The sequence below is a fragment of the Peromyscus californicus genome, unplaced genomic scaffold (assembly GCF_007827085.1).
Source record: "Peromyscus californicus insignis strain IS unplaced genomic scaffold, ASM782708v3 Scaffold_9__1_contigs__length_137607984, whole genome shotgun sequence".
In the NCBI taxonomy this organism is placed as follows: Eukaryota; Metazoa; Chordata; class Mammalia; order Rodentia; family Cricetidae; genus Peromyscus; species Peromyscus californicus.
In genome coordinates this window covers 109,007,615-109,022,863 of record NW_026294617.1, presented here as the reverse complement: position 1 = coordinate 109,022,863, position 15,249 = coordinate 109,007,615, and positions in this window count along the sequence as shown.

Below are 15,249 nucleotides of genomic sequence, written 5' to 3'. Positions count from 1 at the left end.
ACAGCAACACATCTACCCAGTGTCGTTTAATGTAGTTGGAGATGGCCCAGCTGAGGTCCAGCCAAATGTTCTGTCCAGTCTAGTGGAACCTGAGAGAAGAGGGTGTTTATGTGCACTTCACTCTTACTTTGCACTTGAAGTTAAATAAATTCAAATTTGGTGAGCAGGAAACTGACTTCAACAAGACAAAAATCTGTTTCTTTTAAAAGAAAAAAAAGAGGAAAGAAACTAACAAAAGCCCTATTCATGGCTGTTCAGTCCAACATCCTTTTGTGTTTGCAGCAGACACTCTTTCCCCATAGGTTTCAGCCCCAGGTGCCTTTCACCTCCCTTGTTTTTCTCCTCAGGGGTCTTCCTTCCAGTGGCTTGATCAGGTCTACTGTGTCAGTCTATTCTACAGAGACCCACAGCTTCTCACAGCAAACAACCGAGTCACACCCAGCCAATTGTGTACCTACCTACCTTGGAAAATATGTTTGGTTCTCTAAGCTCTGACTGTTTGGGGTTCTACATAAGACCTCCATTTCTTCACTCTGATCTTCTCTCCAGATGTGTGTATCGTGGATCCTACATTTTATCTGTGTCTACCAGTCCTGCTTCATGGGCTAGCCTCAGTGAGTACACTCAGAAAGAAACTTCAGTTTTTCTTCAGTAGAGTCTTTGAGGGCTGTCGATGGAGGTACTTCAGCCCAAAGAGGCAATGCAGAGCAGCAGCAGGAGAGTTCCTACCCAGAAGAAGCCACACCAGTATCTCATCCCCTCTCTCACAACGTGTGCAAACTACTATATTCAAATATAAGGGCTTGTAAGAAGTGGTTACAGTAAAATTAAGTCCCCTGGGTTAGCCCCAATTCAGTATGACATGATTTTTGTTTGTTGGAAGGTATATTTTTGTTTGGCTGGTTGATTGGATGGTTTGTTGGCTTGGTTAGGTTTTGGTTTTTGATTCAGGATCTTACTATGTAGCCCTGGCAGTTCTTGGATATGTGGCAGTGATACCTCAGCCTCTCAAATGTTAGGTTACAGACATGCAACATCACACACAAATACAAAGGGAACAGACTATGGGAAGAACCAAGAAGGTGGCCACCTATAATCCATAGAGAGTGCCCTCCAAAGGAACAGATCCCTACTTATACCTTAGTTTTGGATAGCCACCCTCCAGAAGCTAATTTATATTAGGATAATATATATTAAAGCTGTCTTTAGGATGTAGCATTAAAATACTGCATTAATACCAGCTATTTTAATCACTGTGATGGGCCAGCAACATGGAGGTATAAACAATTGCATACAGACCTGGAAACATGACTTGTGGAGGAAGAGAACTGACTCCCTGAGGGGTTCTCTTATCTCTTCATATGCCCCATTGAACAGGCACACTGCACTCAAACACACACACACATACATACACACACACACACACACACACACACACATACACACACACACACACACACAAAATCATACACACATCACACAATCAGACACATACATATACACAGTCACATACACATCACACAATCAGACACACATATACACACATATAATTACACACACATACACACATAATCACACACACACACACACACACACACACACACACACACACACACACACGGTAATATAGTGTGTACCCTAATAAACTTGCCTAAGGATCAGAGGACAGAGTGAGTCACTAGATTAGACACAGAGGCTAGACAGTGATGGCACACATTCTTAATTCTATCACTTGAGATCTCATGTCCTTGCTTGGGAAGCACACACGCCTTTAAACCCAGGAAGTAATATGGCAGGGCAGAGAAAGGTCTATAAGGTGTGAAGAAACAGGAACTCTCTCTCTCTTTAGGCTGAGGATTTTGTAGAGGTAAGAACTAGCTGGCTGTTTTGCTTCTCTGATCTTTCAGCTTTCACCCTGATATCTGGCTCTGGTTTATTTTTTTAATTAATAAGACCATTTAAGATTTGAACAGCACACACATACATACACACAATCTCAGATACACACAATCACACACACACTTAAATAAGTAAATAAATTTTTTTTAGTCTAATTATTGTTGTTTTTTCAACGTGGTAGCATAATTTCCAGCTACTTAAAAATGAAAAAGACCCTCATTTTCATATTTTAAAGAGTCTGATGAAAACTCCAGCCATTTCATCACACTCAATGTTGATTTTTTTTATGTGTCCAGGCACAGACTGTGGCATGTGTGTGTGTGTGTGTGTGTGTGTGTGTGTGTGTGTTATGTACATGTCTGTGGACCCATGCACATGTGTGGAGGTGTGTGTTAAATGCATGTGCATGTGTCTGGAGGCCAGTAGTTGACAGCTTGTGTCTTTCTCAATCTCTCCACATTATTCAGATCTGCACTTTCGAAAACAGCGATGGGGACACCAGACTCACTCCATTCCTTAAAATTCACCTAGTTTTCCCTCCAACATCCTTTCCCACCCAGTATTTCCTGCTATATCCTCTAGAATCCAGAAGGAAAGATCAGTAGTAAAGGGGCAGAAGCCATTTTTGTTCTTAGCTGATATGAACTTTTTTCTTGGCTTCAAAATGTCCCAGAAACCCCTGCATTGGTACAACCTGAATAACTGCACTAGAGACACCCACACTCCACAGGGTAACCATGCATCAAGACTTGCCCTGGCAGAATATCCATGCATGCTGCTGTCTGGCAGGAGTTCTTTCCTTGATGCCATAGGAAGACCTCATTTTCATAACATGCTACTCCTGATACTGTCTGTAAAGATGCTTCTCATTAAAGAATCTCTTGTGAGGAATGTGGCTGGGAGCTGGGAGGCAAGGGCCTGGAGTTCTAGCTCTCCAGTGAACTTATTAACTGTGTGACCTTGGACAGCTCACTTAACCTCTCTGTGCTTCATTCAGTCTCTCTCTTGTAAAATGGGAGTAATTCCTACCTCACAGGGGTGTTGTGGGTATTAATTAGAGAAGCTGTCTGTAAAGCATTTAAGGTTTTTAAAGGAGGGACTATATCAATACAAAATAATATCTATTAAAGTTGGTTTATTTGTGAAAAAACAAGACTCTTTATTCAAATAAAGTTCCAGTCTGAGGTCCTGGGAATTAAAACTTTGAACATATAGGATGCTATAGATTGGGATAGGGACATAGGAAATACTCACACAAAGCTGGGGTTGCTCAGTCTAGATTCTAATAACTCCTCCTACCGGTAGGAAGATTCTTCTTCTCCAAGCATAAAAGGCCTACCAAACCCAATGACCCTTCCTCCAGGGTCAGTTGCAATTCTCTATCACTCTGGAATGAGGATGTTTCATAGTCTAAGGGGACTTAGCCAGCATGGCCTGAAGAAATAAAAACAGCCACCCCGGAAGTGCTTGCTGAGCTTCTCCTCAGAACCCCCTCAACAGTGATTTTTGATTCTGCAGCTGTAACGAGATTCAAGTCACAGCATGTCCCTAAGCATGAGGTACAATGTGTTGTCCATGAGGAAGCACAGCACACTCCTGAATCCTCTTGAGTCATAACATCTAAGATCTCAGGTGCTACTCAATACTCTATACCAGGTTCATAAATGGCTTATTATTTAATATCCATTTCATTCCCCTTCTTAATTCAGAAACCCAATATTTAAGGCAGTCAAAGTTGGAATAGAGATGAATAGCTTCACCCAAAACCCCAATTCTTAAAAAAGGAAGGACAGGAGATAGCATTGTTTGGGCAAAACAATATTTTTCTTTGAAACATGCTTTCCCACATCTCCAACTTTCTTCAGCCCTGGCTCCTGCCTCTGGGAGAACAGCCATCTCAAGTGAGAATTGAGGAGCATGCTATCTGTGGAAGCTGCATTCTACCAACAAAACTTTGAGGCTCCAATGTTTGCATTGCCACCATCAATGAAAGGCTTTCTAGACTACTGCCTCATTGAGGTTGGGGATTAGCTCCTTCAAATACTGAGTGAACTCAAATACTTTTGCTTAGAGTCAGTTGTGTTCCATGTAACCACACCCCAAATTATTTCCTAGACATAGTAAGAAGTGGCATTTCTTAAAGACTTTGAAGAATAAGGCCAGTAAAATTCCTTTGTTGAACAGAGTGACTCAAGGGAAAGATTAAATTAAGGGTGTGGTCCTGCCGTTCAAGCCAGTTAACTTCAAGGTAGCCAACACTGAGAGAGGTGTGGAGACAAGAAAGGAAATAAAGACAGTCAGCAAGAGGCTTAATTAACTCAAGCTGCTCGAACAAATATCCACTTAAAATAACCTCTTTTCATTTCTTCAGACTTGTTTTGTGCCATGCCCTTATCCATAGCATCCTTACCAAACACACACTTGTTAGTTTTCTCTCAAACATGGCAAAGTTTGTTAAATACACAACTGCTATCCACACAAACACAGGGTAGCAATTCTGAGTCTTTAAATTTGTTCATTAGTGATTTACAGTTCGCTTCCGCAGATAATGTCTATATGCTTGGTAATACGGAGAATATGCGAAGTCCTTCAAACAGGAAATCAGCAGTGACAATCAGAATTTACCATCCTGCCTATATTCTATATAGGTTGAGTTGGGAAACATTGTTAAGTGTTTAACTTTAAATGAAGTAGGCTTTTTACTGAAATATCAGAATCAGAGAAAAAAAACTATGCAATATTTAATATATAACCAAATCTTAAAGTTGTTGAAAAATAGCATCTATTAAACCTTACCTTGTACTATGGAATAAGGCAGATAATTTGTAATTAGAAAAGAACCTAGCTAGATAAACTAGTTTAAATTTCTTATCCCATTGGAATTCTTAAATGAACTGAAATAAAATGTCAAATGCCAAAAAGAAAATTGCTTACAGTAGTCCCACATCCACACACCCACAGGGGATACATTAATTATAAGAAATTGTAGATACTATAAAGTCTAAGTCTTTTCCTTACAGAGTTCCTGAGATAAAGTTTAATTTATGGATGAGGCACAGTAAGAGGTTAACAATAACTAATAATAAAAATAGAATTATATAACCATGTCCTGAAATAGGAGTTCTGACAGCAATATTCGTGGGCCTTCATGAGATTTCAAAAGTGGTTCATGGGCACGAGCATCATGACACAAGAATAGTCAATCTGATAAGCGACAGGGCAAGTGAGTGAGTAACAGGCAGGGTGATTCACATCCTGGGCAGGATGGAGAAGGCCAGTGTGAGATTTTATCATGCTTCTCAAAACTGCATGCAATTTAAGACTTAAGAATTGTTTATTTCTGGAATTTTCCATTCAGCAATTTTGAACCATCATTGACTGAAGCTACAGTTGGGAGGGATTAGTGAGTAACGGCTTTGATAAACAATGCTGATTTGATCCAATCAAATATAAAAAGGTAGTTGACTAAACTAAGTCTTATTAGGTAAACAAGCAGAGAGGAAGGAAGAATAAAAGAACAGAAAAAATCATCACAGGAAGATAGTTTTATTACATCTTCTATGTGGTGAACAAGATTTAAACGGAATTCATGAAATCAGCATTCGTGCAGAGAAACTAGGTGGCAATATTTCAACAAGAGGAGCTTGACTTGCGATCCCTGCGGATTTGAGTTTTCAGTTGCCTAGTGGGGGAGAGCACTTTACCACATTAAGAGAAGACATAGCAAATAGCAGACACTACTCTACATACTGTGACTCACTAATGGCCTTTGTATGTCACTAAATGTCATGTATTTGACAATGCTACCTAACTTAAATATTGTAGAACACTGACAAAGAGGAATGAAAAGAGATTTGCACATTCAGCCAAGGAATTCCAATAAAGTATGTTTGGAATAGAATCTTGGGAACTTTTATTTATTGTAAACAATTGTAAAAATTTTCATCATGACATTTTCATATATATGGATCATGGTTTTTTTTAATCATATTTATTCTCTTTCCTCTATCTTGTCCTCCTACCCACTCCCAGGAAAACCTTTCTACTTGGGAAATGTTAGTGGGTCCTCTCAGAAGGTTCTGAAGGGCCACTATAAAACTACTGAGGTAAATTTTATGAATAAATTGGATCCACTGAGCATGCTCAGAAGGCAAAGGGGCTCCTATGCCAACAGGTATTGAGAAATGGACAAAAAAAAAAGATTCTAGGGTTGTAGAGAATGATTCAGACTGGTTTGTGAGATTGTGGACAGAAGCAGTTGGAGTCAGGGTCTGAAGAATGAATTGGCAATAATGTAAGTGACTAGGTGATTCATAAGCCAGTAAGAAGCAATCTTTCTCTACCAATTAGCAATAGAGATTCATGAGTGATATTAAGGTAATTAGACACTCTTCTAATAGAACACTGTCAATAATGTAGATACTGTTTTACTGAAGCAGGGGTTGGAGGCAAAGAAACTCTATTGCTCTTTTGTGGGCAAGAGAAGATGAATGCCTAAATAAAGGCAGTGGGCAGGCACAAGGAAGGAAAAAGAGTCTCCAGATAAGTTCAGGCCATGGGAGGACTCCAATTTAAATGAAAACAGTAAAGCAGGAAAGAAAACAGAGTTAGGAAAGGCACAACACATCCAACCTTGATGACTGGGTGGAAGGTGGTGACGCTGAGGGATGTGGACAGTGAGCTCAAAAGGAGAAAATGACAAATTTGTTTGGAACAAGTTGCCTTCCAATTGAGTGCAGTATATTTGCCATTAGACTGAATGTGTGCTATTAGGTCGCTGGCAAGAAGTACTGAGAGCTCAGGAGTAGATGTGATAGAAGAAAAGAACTGGGGAGTCAGGAGTATGGTTGAATCTAAGTATGGAAAAACGTAAGAACTTCTATAAGACTAGATAACAGCTGGTATCAAGATACAGAACAAGATACAGATTCCTAGAACATTACAGAAGAGCTGGCTTTCTAACACGCGGGGTGCAGAAATGCTTTTCCTGGTTCTCTTGCCTCCCTCTCCTTCCTTCTGGTATCTTCCTGTACTTTACACACATAACACATAACGGGCATAAAAGGAAGGAGCTGATGACCTTTACTGGTAAAAGATTTGTTAAAAAGGAAAAGTAAAACTATTGATTAGCTATAGAATTCTAGTATTTATTTGTGTGTGTGTGTGTGTGTGTGTGTGTGTGTGTGTGTATTTTCCTGTGGATGGCTTGCATGTGTGTGTGTGTGTGTGTGTGTGTGTGTGTGTGTGTGTGTGTGTGTGTGTGTATGCGCATGGAGAGGCCAGAGGCTAACCTTAGGTGTTCCTCAGGAGTTGTCCACCGTGTTTTTATGAGACAAGGTCTCTCATGGTCCTGGAGCTCAACAAGCAGGCTAGGCGAGCTGGCCATCAGGCCTTGGGACCTGCACCTTGCCAGCGCTGGAGTTCCAAGGCTGCAGCATAACCCCACTTTTCTTTGTGTGGACTCTGGGAGTCGAACTCAGCTTCTCACCCCTGCACAGCAAGCGCTCTACTGACTGAGCTGTCTCCTCAGACAAATAGATGCAATTACTCTTACGTGAATTCCTGGGGCTTTCTTATAGGGGAAAAATGAAAAGTGCCAATAAACGCGTATAAAGGTACTCGCACCTCTAATTTTCCTGAATAAAAGATTGGGTTCTCCGTGCTTTCACAGCACACAACATGACTGTGTAGAGTAAGATAACCTGGGTACCAACTTTTTTCAGCTGAGGAATATAAAGCAAGAAATAAAGTTCTTGATATCTGTCAAACTTCAAAACCATATTGGCTATCAAATCTCCTTGTTCCAAACCTTGAGTTAAGCCCTGCACCTTTCCACAGAAGACAGTGAAGTTCTCTCTTCCTAGTAGTCAGCATACTGCCCTGGATACCATGGATATACAATAAATATTTTTCATCTGCTATACAAAAAGACCATGCCTATGTTCTTCTAAAGAGTCCTGCAGTTTTTTTGCATGCTAGACATTCCCTTCCCTTCTCAGAGTAGTTTGGCTATCTGAATCCTCTGACTGATAAAATGTAGTGTGACTCATGCTGTAGGTCAAAAGACTGTGGTTTATGTTTTTGTCTGTTTGGAATGATCTTGAAAGCCAGCCACTATGCAAAAAGTACAATTTTTAAGAAAGAGCAGAGAAAGACCATATGGATAGAAGCCTGAAGGCATCTCAGACACTGTAATAACCCATACACAAATGCATATTTACTATCTGTATCTTGGTGATTAAGGGATATGAAACACAAAGAATACAAACCACACATCCAAATATATTTAAACAAGTATTTTGTGATAATATATGTGGTAAAGGAGTTCATTTACATGTTTGTTCATTTTTAAAGTCCATATATATGTTGTATATTTTAAAGGCAATAACTCTTAAAAGAAATATTCTAAAACATATCTTTGAGTCAGAACTTGATAACCTAATGTGAATGTTTGAGCTACTTTCATAACATATTCTTCAAAGTTTAGAAATGCAAAGCTACAAAAACATATTTAAATTTCTATCTAAAAAACTTGGTTTTCATAATAATAACTCCCAAAATGATAAACCCCTCGAATTTTAAATCATATCCAGAAAGAGCATTATTTTTACATTATCCCTGCAGACAACTTGCTTTTGACATGACTCAACTTGTTTTGTTTTCTGGTGTTGAAAGGAGTGGAAAAAATGATCCATTTAATAAACGTTTCTGAAAAACATTAACATATAACAAGTGAAAAGGGACATGCTTTTAAAGCTAAGAGGAAACAAAGCCAGCTGCTCAGAGGGAAAAAAATGAATCAACTGAAATAAATGAACATGGTTTTATTTTCAAACACAGCCTCAAAGACCATTCATGAACAATAGAGGCCACTTCGGAAAATATCTGATTTGAAAAATTACGAAAATAAGTTCTGTAAAAGGGAATACGAAGACAAAAACAGATCATAGCAAGAATAATGGTCACCATCCAGAGGCCTGATGTGTATGGTTCTGGGGACACAATGAAAATGAGTTCAAGGGACTGTAAGGAGGTCGGTCACCAGAGAGCAGCAGTGACGTGACAGAGATCAAATGCAGCCCAGCTGAGTTCTTCCAGGTCTCCTGCTATCTAACTGGGATTTCTATTTTCAATCATCCCAAATGCAGGAGGAAACATTGATTGATCCCTATAGTAAGACTTTCTCGCCACCTGTCATACTATGAGAAAATGAACACAGAGGAATCATTAAGATAAACTTGTCATGCACTAATTAACACAGTCTATACTTCACCGAACTTCCTGGTTGAACACTGAAAAATTCTTCAGTCTCCTATATAAGAATTTTTATGAAATAATTAACCTTTATGTCTCTATTTCTAGCCATGATTAACTTGCTACCAGAAAATGTGTTCCCTGTCACCAGATTATCCAAGATCCTTCTGTGCCTGCATCACTCTGAGATGTCACAGAGAAACTGTATCTCCACAGGAAGGTGCTGCCACCTTCTGCATATTTCTCTCTCAACAATCCTGGGGTACACTGTCACCTCACTAATGCAGCTGAAGAACCTAGAGCTAGAAAACTGATGCTGTTCATGAGTCAAGACTTGTGCCCAATTCCAAAGGTCATATATTTCCCCATCTCATTTAATATCATAATGAAACTTAAAATACTAGTTAATGAAATATATGATATATGTATGATTAAAATTATTGAATCTTCAAAACCATGTAAGAAAATCTTATTTCCAAATGTTGCAATTCCTTTTCACTTGCTGCTGTCAATCTACCACAGACTCCCAACATAATGAAGCTGCCTGTGTCTCCTCTCTCTGCCCCACTAGGTCAGAAGGCCATCAAGAACAGGCTTTCATTCATCACGCAAACCTAGCCTCTGCCTAGAAGATGGTAGTGTCATAAATGTAAACCCAATTTGGAACATTTAAGATAAGTTTATAAAAACACAAACAATATCAAGAAAGTTCTAGCCATGGTGTCAGCCTGATTCACAGATTATTCTTCTATTACTTTCCCTTGTTCATTTGTAAATTAGGGAAAAGCACTTTCACTTTTAATGAAGAGTCAAGTTGCTTGTACACCAGTATTCTCCCAGAGCCCAGTTGGAGTAGCAAGTCGAAGATGGAGCTAACCCCTGGGTTTGATACCCTTACTCAGGCTCTAGTAGGTCACAGTTCTGGGCAGGGTCTTGCTAAGTCATGCTGCTCTCTGCATTTTGTTCTTGATGCTGCTAGTTCGTTGGCTTCATTTTCATACAATATGAATATTCAATGTCACAATTTGGCTTTTCAGGGTTCCCCTCCTTCCTAATTTTCATTCCTCTTTCATCCTAAGACTGAAGAAAGGTACCTCCTTGGCGGCCTCCACATCCCATACCCACAGGGACACAGTAGTAATTCTCAGTAGCATATCATTGTAAAGCTGTCTGCTGATTGCTGGGTGGAGTAGTTAGTCAACCTCTCTGATGATGCGTTCATCCCCCTAGTCCTCATGATTCTAGCAGAGAGGCAAGACTTGACAGAGGTGTTTCCTTCTTCAGTCTCTAAAGCCAACCAGGTCCCCAAATCTCCTACACTCTTAGAATGTAGGGTACCAGGCAGGTCCCCATCCTACACTATATAGCCATGTAATCTTAAAATGTAGGATACCAGGTAGGTCTCCATCCTATACAACGTGACCATGTACTCTTGGAATGTAAAGAACTAGGAAAAAGACATCCAGAAGCCTTCTGCTATCTCCTACCTCTTCATACCTATCATCACACCACTGTCACTGCAAATGGCCTTGCTGCAGGGACTGTCTGCTAGGAGAAAAATGAATAAAGAAGGGATTTATGCCAAGATCAAGTTTTGCCTAGATGAAGATAAAATCTTACACTAAATTGCACTGATCCTGAAGGAAATAAGTTGACAGTTCCAAAGACCTTTTCTCTTTATTCATGTGAACAGCATTTGCTTAGAGGAAAGTTGTCAAAACAATCTACAAAATGTTCCTGAAACAATTATTTCTCTCTCCACAAATGCTATGCTCCACAACTCTCATACTCTGGCTCTCAGACCTTGAACATGTCATAGGGACTGAAGTACAGGGACAAGCTTTCATAATGGCAGAATGGAACGGACGAAATAGCTGTTCAAGATGGGCTCATATAACCTCACGACCAACTTAGTGGTAGGATTGCTAACTTAGAATGTATGTGCATATACCAATACTTATCTGATACAAATACATATTCATTTTAGCACCCAGTTCTTCCTCACCTAATTTTAACAATTTTCTGGGTAGCTTTGCTCTGATTCAATGGAAACATAGCCTCATGCTCCTGTATTTTATATTTATCTTCAAAGAATACTTTTCAAACGTGTATTATCATAGTGTTCAAATCAAGAAACAAATGCTATTTCCATGTGTGGCTTAAAGATTACACAACTGTGAAAATTATGTCTAGCAGAATATTTCCATTTTGATACATACCATAAAGAAAATACAAATCAAGTGCACACATGCAGCCAGACATTTGTCTGGTAACCAAAGTATCTCCTCACCTCTTTTGATTATATCCTGCTTTGGGGTTATACGTCCAGTGACTTCCAGTCTTGACATCCCTGTGAATTTCCAAATGTTTAAAGTATTATAAAATTTTCAAACAAAATATGAAATTATTTTTACAAATGGAATAAGCATGCTACAGCTCCTTATTGGGAGAATTTTTGCAGAGTTAGACAATTCCTGGAGGGTTAGAGACACTGGACTAGAGACTGGGGGTATATACCCTCTGAGTCTCCACAACCAAAACAATGATGCAAAGAAAAATCGCTCCTTAGGCAAGCAAAAGCTTATTATTTTAAGGAAAAATACTTTCAATTTTGAATATAACTCCTAATCCATTCCCCATTTTTCTTTAAGTAGAGCAATTTCCTTTTAAGTGGAAGTAGTTGCATCTTCACATCTATTTGAAAATGTAATTAGATAGAAACATAATACACTCCAGCTGGAAAATGAACAATCCATTTTTCCTCTTCCTAGACAAGGTCACACTGCTGAGCACACTCAAGTTAAGCGTGATACAGAAGTCAAGCCATAAATCCAATGAGATGGAAGTCTCTGGCAGCCCAGACGCAAGTAAGGCCCAGTGTCAAAGGGCTCACACTCAATTATCTCTGTTTCATTTAAAAACTCTCAATCCTTATTAACAAATAGTCCCTCTCTTGGAAAAAAAAAAGTGTAGTATTTTAGAGACCAGATCAACAAAAGACACTGTCATTTTTTTTATATAAAAACCAAAACATATTTGGGGGAAAAATGTAAGTGAAACTAATTTGCTACATATGTTTTATACATACAGTACATAAGGGGGTTTCTCCGACGCCATATGGAACGCATCTGAACTTGTAAGACAATGACCTTCATAAATCACTCTAGGCTCCAACTCCAAATTATGTCTTGTTCCCCCACTCATGGGATAGTCACTATATCTCATATAAATTCATTATGGTATATGTGCACAATAATCTATCTCTACCTTTATAAGGAATGATGTCATAACATACAGGCAAGGCTTTCCAGAAGAGAACGAGCTCTCCCACCAGATGTGCCAGCATATAATACAACTTCCACACTCGTGGTCCACAACAGCCCCTCCGCACTGCTAGAAGAAAAGAAAATTCATGGAGAAAGCAATACACGACCTAATGACAAAATGGTTTCTATGCCATCTTATTTTTTTTCTTCCGAGGTTAAAATGTAAACTAAAACTATCTTATCTATTTTCTTCCTGTACATTTCCCATTTATGCCCATATATCTGCCTACTTATTTTTATCTGTGCTAAACCACTAGCCAGGTTCTACCAGGGTTTTCTGTTAACAGATGAATTGCTGAGACAAAGGTTTAAATTAAGGGAGCAGCAACGTTTGCCAGTGGTGGATGGAGAAGATAAAGGAAGCACAGATATCCCAGTCCAGCATCTTTGTCCATGAAAAACTGCCTCTTACCACCTTCCTTCCTGATGTGATCTTTCTTCCACATTCTGTAGTTCAGAAGAACAAGTTTGTCCTCTTGTTCACCTGGAACCACTTGAGGAAATGAGCGCTGAGATAAGATAGATCAAACTTCCTGATTCTTCTTCCTCACCAACCTGGAACTTCTTAAATCCATAACATGAAATGAAAACCACTGAGAATAGCTCATGCATAAACCTGTATAAGGACCACTTTTTAGTCCTCTGCTATCATCCCCTTTCCTTAATTCTAGTGTTTTCTTTCATTCTGGGTCAAAGATCAAGCATGTAACATCAGGTAACAAAAAAAGGGGGACATAATAAGCACACATTGAATGAGTTAAATAAGCATTAACGGTTAGAATGAGAGGTTGTTACAAATATGACAGCCTCAAGAGATTATGCCCCATCAAAAGCAGAATGCTCTGAATAAAAATGTTGCACTTAAGATTTCTGGGGAGGATGGGACACTGTAAGGGCCAAGCATGTACAAACTAAAACTTATCTATAGGCTGGTGTACATCTAAAATACAGAACACATGTAACTTCCAAGCAAGAATCTAAAATTTGCTGGAGAAAGAAATGTCATTGGAAATTGAGAGTCCAGATCATCTTTAGCTGATATCTAATTTGAGATGGGGAAAGGATCAATAAAGAGTACCAAAGCAGTGACCTATAAGAACATCATAAATGAGTAATGCTCATTCGCAGATTATTAAGATGTCTTAGTCAGTCTGTGTTGCTGTGATGAACACCTGGTCCAAAACCAATCTAGGAAGAAAAGGGTTTCTTTCAGCTTTATAGTTTATAGCCCATCATGAAGGGAAGTCAGGGCAGAAACTGGAGACAAGAACTGAATCAGAGGCCATGGAGGAATGGTGCTTACTGGCTTGTTCTCCATGGCTTGTTCATCTTGCTTCCTTGCACAACCTAGAACCACCTGTCCAAGGGTGGCACCACTCACAGGGGGTTGGGACTTCATACCTTAACCATTAATCAAGAAAATGCCCTGTAGATATGCCTAGAGGCCAATCCAATGGGACTCCCTCTTCCCAGGTTACTGTTGCTCGTGTTACCATGGCAAAGACCAATCAGTATGTCAGAACAGGACACTTGATAGTAAATTTATACTTGAACTAATGTTCTCTTAAAAAAATATATTGTGATGAAGAGATTAGAGCTTTTAGAATACCTAGTTCCTATAAGTATTCTGAAAAGTCTGCAAACTCATATAAATAAGTGCACCCACATTCACATCATATGCATACACACTCACAGAGGACCAAGCAGAAGAAAATGCTGCAAACTCTGTAATAATGTTAAGATTCCCCTTGAAATATCCAATTCAGAAAAAACAAATGTCCACAAAAAGTGTCAATACTCTTCAGAAAAAGTCAAGCTTATGTAAAAATATTACCTTACAGAGGTAAAATATTACCATATTCTAAAATAATATCAATATTGCTTTATAAATTTTATTTTATACACAAGACATAAATTGATAAGATCATGCTATTAAATGAGCATATAAGCTTTATTCTATACTTTGGTTCTAAAAAATCATCACTATTTTTAATCATTTGGTACAGTCAGTGCATCTCCCTCCACTTCTGAGTCCAGAATTACTCCCCAACAATTAATTATTAGAAAGCTAGACAAAACGATGAAATAGTTGTTTTCAGACATGGATAGTAACATAGGACTAGGATTCCTCAAAAAAAGAAGAAGAAATTAGATGACCTGACTATTGCCCTCGAGGTCATATAGGAACAAGTTTTAGATCATAGACCAGGGAAAATTAAGAAGACAAATTGGAGCTCAGGCAGGAAAAAAAAATGCCTAGAATTCGTGAGGCAGAGTTCTGAGGAGGAAAACATTCTAAATATCTGCCTAAGAGTTCCCTGAAACTTTGACTAAATCCAAAAATCTCTGTGTCCAGAATAAAATAGTATGAGGCAAAGAAAAGAACTACTAGGAAGCCAAAAGTCAAACAACTCTTAGAGCATTCAGAGTGGTCGTCAGACCACTCAGGTTCACAGTTCAAATGGAAGGGCTGTGTTATATACACAGACCATTGAGTAGAGGCCCCAAGAGGTTATGTCTCAATAGAGAAGGCTTAACTCATCCTAGAATTGAAAATATTCTATACTGACCCCCCCATCTTCACAAACACACAAAATTGTTAAAAAAGAATTGGAAAAAGGGATGGAGTTACTGTTCTGAGATTAAGAGCACTGGATGTTTTTCCAGAGGATACGTATTCAATTGTCAGCACCCATGTGATGGCCCATCACCGTCTGTAGTTCCAGTTTCAGGGATCCAGTGCTCCCTCTGGCCTCCATGGACACCAGTC